The sequence below is a fragment of the Ixodes scapularis genome, unplaced genomic scaffold, assembly GCF_016920785.2.
Source record: "Ixodes scapularis isolate PalLabHiFi unplaced genomic scaffold, ASM1692078v2 PGA_scaffold0__279_contigs__length_252992795, whole genome shotgun sequence".
In the NCBI taxonomy this organism is placed as follows: Eukaryota; Metazoa; Arthropoda; class Arachnida; order Ixodida; family Ixodidae; genus Ixodes; species Ixodes scapularis.
This window is the reverse complement of record NW_024609835.1, coordinates 155,519,821-155,526,114: the sequence shown is the minus strand read 5'-3', so window position 1 is coordinate 155,526,114 and position 6,294 is coordinate 155,519,821.

The window sequence follows — 6,294 nt, the reverse complement described above, 5'->3', positions numbered from 1 at the left end:
AGTCGGAATGGAAAAAGCACCACCAAGTTCCGCCTGGTCCTGAGCAGCCACAATAATCAACACAGAATTCAGAAAAATAGTAATATGAAGGACCTAGGCAGGCAGCCACACGTTTTGAATTCGCAATGACATTTGATTATGATCACAAATATTCCTGTATTGCTCAAAGTCGCATAGTTTACACACCATATTTGTTATGGTTAGCGCAGCAGGAATATATTTTTATCAGGCTTAAACGTCATTTTTAATTGAACAAATGTGGCTTTCTGTGTAGGTCCTTTGTGTTTTTACTCTTTTTTTATTTGTGTGTTCGTTATTTCATTTTTTTCTTATGATTTAGTCCGGGTTTCTGTTACTTCTGTGTTCATTATTTATTTATTTTTTTCTTTTATTAAGTTTTAGTTAAAAATATGATGCCCTCGTCATTTTCCAGTCCGGGAAACGGTGGTGACCTCGTCGTGTTCAAGGAGCAGTAATGAACTTTTGATACGGCGAACAATGGTGTCTGTGTGTGTGTGTGTGTGCGACGTGTTGGTCACAAGGAATGATTTCGGGACTGAACGGAAAAACAAGGCCAGCGAGGAGCGACTGGGGGACTTTGAACATCGCACGGTGCAAGGAAGGACTTCAACGACGAGGCTAGCAAGCAAGCCCATGTCAAAACTGCTGTGCTCGACCGGAGAGTTGAATCGGAACTTTACCCTCTGAGTAAGGATCAACGACTTTGGAACTTTCGTATAGTTTGCAGCTTAATTGTCGCCTTCCTTTTGTTTTATTTTAATAGGAGTCTGTGTGGTATTACATTTCTAGTTTATTTAATGGTTGTTCGTGTGATATTACTATTATTTTTTCTTGAACGGCGGAAGTGCTTGTTTGAAATTTTGGCGCTTTTATGTATAAAACTTTTTTTGCAAACTATATCTGTCTGCTCCCTCGACAACCAATCCTGCCAAAGGGCTGTGACTTTCAGACGTCGAATCATATGTTACAATGTTTGCTAACTAGCGATCGCCTGCATTTGATTTTTGTAGCATACATATTTGTCGGAATTACAAATTTCGAACCAGGCCACTAAAGATTGGTCAGTGGCCTATTCTGCCGATGTATCTACGTAAACACACGTTTGGCAGTGTGGGATAGCAGTAAAATGTATATTTTGTGGATATTCATAGAAATGCATTATATGATCCCATGTCTGGACCTGAAAGTATGGTACCTGCCCCATGGCAATAATTTTAATGTAATGCTAGAAGGAGCATCACATAAAAATTGCTTTATATGAGGTGGGTACCCTGTTTGCCAGGCCCAAACACGGGATCATGTAAAGCAGTCTATATATGGTATATAACGAATTGGGCAGATATGGCTACATCTATCCATATACGACCTGATTACGCATATGTGGTCATATCTGCCCCATTCCTTATATATCCATATCTGTATTTTCATTATAAGTCTAGATATGACATTTTTGTAAGGGATGGCTTGTAGCATCAGCTGCAGGACATCGGAAGGTGGAACAGTAGGTGTCTCACTCTATTAAACTACTTCTATTATATTCAGGTGTTGCCTGATACGGTTTAATATACGGTTAGACCCACTCCGGTGAAGCTCTACTGATTGGCCAGATACGGTTCAGCTTCCGCTTTTACCAATTACGGTTGGGTTTCCGGACTGGGTATTTCCGGTTCATTTACGGTTTCTAGAAATCCGGTCTGCTTAGGGGCCCATATGACGGATTAAAATTCCGGATTCATTCCGGTTTATTTTTAAACCGTTTTTTTTTTTTGGTAGGGCAGGCTTGGGCTTGCCATTGTTCCACTCTTTATTGGTTCAAACTGTTGTATTGAAACACTTCTGGCGTGATAATTTCAAAGTACCCTATGTCGCGTCTAGATCGCTTTGACGCACCGAGCACTATGAAATGCCTTTTGTTTTGACAAAATACGGAAAAAGAATTCGGAATTTCTATGTTCCCTATATATTTAATAGTCTACCGGACCATGTTTACACTGTGGACTCACTAAAAAAACTGAAGCAAGTACTCCGATGTAAAAGTGCAACTTTTTGACTGTGCTGTGTATGTGCATGTCTTTGTGTGACCATCATCGTTTATATTGGGATGTATGCTGAGCTTGAAACTTTACGAGTGTGGGGCCGCTTTTTATCAGAAACTGTAGGGTCTTCTCCAACAAGCCTTTTGTCTGGCTTTGACAGACCTGCCTCACTATCAAGTGAACTACTCGCGTAAATAAAGATTCTTCTTCTTATTATTATTATTATTATTACTATTATTAAAATTATTATTATTGTTTATTTTTCTCGCATTGTGTTTGGTTCTAATTTATCATTTATGCCCTCAACTTCGTCGTGAATTGCGTACCATGCCTACACCGGAGCCCTGTGCTGTCTGTTCTGGCTATCTGCGAACTGACGGTCGTTTTATGAAATGTGTTAACTGTTCGAAAGCCTACCACTTGGGAAAGAAGTGCTCGGGTGTGTCTGATGGTACATTCAAAAGGTTGAGCGCTTCTGTTTATTACATATTCATTGCAGTCGTACGCTAAGGCTGGAGTTATAACCTGCAGCGTTAGTGACCATCTCTCTGTGTTCCTTCGTGTGGAAAGAACTCAACTAGCCGCTAACAAATGCCCTAAAAATCTATACTAATCAATTACTGAGAAAGCCCTTGATTCTTTCCGCGTTGCATTGGTGCGGGAAAATCGGAACAGAACAGATACATTCAGTGAGGCGAATGATGCTTACGATAAGCTTATTGACATTTTCAAAAAGCTATATGCCGACCACTTCCCTATTAAAGAGCGTAAACACAGTCGAAAAACACGGAAGCCGTGGATTACGCTAGAGCTGCGTAAAGAAATGAAAATTAGAGAAAAGCTATACAGATGCTTCCTGAATACTCGTGCACCTGATGATTTGAAGACGTTTAGAAAGTACTGAAATAAATTGACAAAGAAGCTGCGATCTGCGCGGACAGAATACCACTCCTCTGCTTTAAGCGATAAAAACAATCACCATGACGTGTTATGGTCCAGACTAAACGAACTATTAAAACGTGGTTCTCCGCATGCTCCTATCTCGAAACTAAGAATGAATGGAAGGGAACTGTCTGTAGCCGAATTAGCTGACACTTTTAATGATTTCTTCGCAAACCTGACTACACGTGGTAACTCGTCGGCTGCTCTCGAATATGTGAGCATTCGAAATGACAAATCAATGCTTCTACAACCGGTCACCCCGCCTGAGGTGATATCAGTAATCAAAAGTCTAAATAATAGTAGTAGCTGTGATATTGATGGTCTCCAGATACGGCCTGTAAAGCGTGTAGCTGATATGATCGCGCCAATCCTCACTAATATATTTAACACCTGTTTAGAGACAGCTGTCTTCCCATCAAATATGCAAAAAGCAAAGATTACAGTATTTTTCAAAAAGGGGGATATAAATGACCTGGAAGATTATAGGCCAATTTCCATCCTGTCAGTTTTTTCAAAGGTATATGAAAAGCTTTTGCACTCGAGACTTTCGGCATTTATTGATAAGTATAACTTGTTGAAGCCACACCAATTCGGCTTTTGTAAAAACAAATCAAGTGAACTAGCATTACTTGAACAAAAAGAATATATACTCACACAATTTGAAAACAAAGCCATCGTTCTTGGTGTATTCGTAGATTTTTCAAAGGCTTTTGACTTAGTAAATCATGACATTTTGCTTGAAACGCAGAACTGCTATGGTATCCGAGGACGGGTTTTATTGCTTCTAAAATCTTATTTATCTAATCGAAAACAGGTTGTCCAGATTAACAATATGCGCTCAAAGGCGCAACCAGTACTTTGTGGTGTACAGCATATTAGGGCCACTACTCTTCAACGTTTATCTGAACGATATTCTAAATATTAGCCCCACAGCCAAATTTATAGTATATTCGGACGACACTAGCATATGTTTCTCTGGCCATGACATTTATAAACTTATAGATCGATGTAATAATGCAATGAAAACACTCGAGAACTGGTCGGCAGCTAATGCTGTGCAAATAAATGAAAGAAAAACAAAGGCGGTTATATTCAGACCCAAAAACAAGCCCGTTCCTACACATCCAAATATCTTCCTTAATTCATGTCATATGGAAGAGGTAGATAATTTCAGGTGTCTCGGTATCATAATTTCCGCCGACATGCTATGGGACGCTCATGTAAACTACTTGCTAACAAAAATAGCGCAAATTTCTGGCATAATTGGACGCATTCGATACCTCCTTCCCGCACAAGTTAAATTGCTTCTTTATATTTCACTATTTTACTCACACGTAAACTATTGTCAAATAGTGTGGGGGACAACTACATCTTCAAACCTACAGTGTATTCATTTATTAGAAAAAAAATATGATCGCTACATCTATAACACCCCTTACGGAACACCAAGTTCAATTTTCTTTCGTCGTTCTCGCGTTATCAGGGCACACAACCTATAAATATATCGTTTGAGTGCTCGCTATAAATTAGAAACACAGAGAAATATAAGTAATATACGCAATCTTTCCCAACTGCAAACAAAAACCTCTAGTTACTGTACAAGACACAAAGAGAGCTGGGTAGTCCCTAGAACTCGACTAAACCCCGGAAAAGAATGCCTCCGTTATCTTTTACCATCCCTTTTAAACAACTATCACCACGTTCATCTTGATCTGTACACTTGCAGATATAGTGAACTTCGCGCAATGTACGAAGCATAAAAACACACATATGTATGTCTGTGTGTATGTACGTGTGTATAATATGTGTGTATTTGTATTTATTTGCATGTGTATGTGCATATATATATATATGTGTGTATGTATGCATGTATGTGTATGTATGTATATATATATATATGTATATATATAGTGTTGAAGCATCTTAGAATATTTTGGATAGTTTTCCCTTTCTTGTGTACAACTTCCCGATTTCCTTTATAGGCCAGCGCTATTCTTTTTGATGTATTGCTGATAGTTGTCTGTTGTTCATTGTTATGATAAAAGTACCTTGTATTATTCTATAATTTCTTGTGTTCTTTTAAATGTCTTTCTCGCCACTGTATGTGCCTGAGGGGGGCTGAGGACCAGTCAAGGTGCTTGGACAGCTTTTTTCCTCAGCCCCCACCATGCTTATATATGGTAAATAAAGCTATTATTATAATTAAACAAATAAATAAACTAAAGAAATGATGCTGTCTCGCCTGTCGTGGAGGGCTGCCCAGGTCGGGCACTGAAGTCAAGCTTTCACCCTCTCAAGACGACCCCAGTTCTTTCGCTTCGCAACTCTCGAGTGTCAATCGAAAACTCCATCTTCTTCTTTCGTGGAAAGATACCGTCGGTGCTCTGCACGAACTACATCCAAAGATAGATGCACTATTAACACTGAAGCAGACAGTGGACTCCATGCGAGTTACCATCACTGAAATGCAAACATCTATGAATTTTTACTCCACTCAGTACGACTCGCTAGTGTTGACAACGAAGTCTCAAAAGGAAACTATCAAAGATCTTCAAAGTGAAACGAGCACTTTGCGCTCGATTGTAGCCGAGCAGACAAACGAGATCCGTCAGCTTAGAAGAAACCACAATGATTCAGATCAAACGAACCGCCTCCCTAACTTAGAGATTCACGGTATACCAGTTTCGCCTTAAGAAAGCATCGTGAATACCATGACAAACCTAGCAGATCAACTTGGTGTGGAGGGTTTTGAACCCGCGCATGTCGTGGTTGCACATCGCTTGCCGGTTAGACCGGGAACAGTCCCTCCCATCCTGGTCCGCTTCTCTACAGCCTCTCAAAACGAACGTTGGCTTGCCGTGGACGCCTGGGCTCCATACGTCAGGACGAATCTCATCCTAGGACATACTTCAGTGATAACCTAACCGAAGCCAACAGGAAACTGTTTCGGTTGGCACGGACTAGAGGCAAAGAAAAGGGTAACAAATTTGTATGGGTGCGCCACGGAAAATTTTTCGAAAAGCAAAACCAGAATTATCCACTCCTCCGCATCCCCAACACTGATGCATTGGAACAATTGGTTTAGGCGTCTAAAAAGAGTATTGTTAGATAAAAATCCTAGAATTATGTCTAGGAACAGATTTTCTCAGTTAAAAAAACCCAGGCTCATGTAAATAAATATTTAAGACAAGGGCAGGCAGTATATTTACTTTGTTTCATGTCAATAGACGAAGCATTCGAAAGCACTGGCGCGAATTTCAGTTAGCCGTTGACTCTGTGCGTTTTATTGCCGATG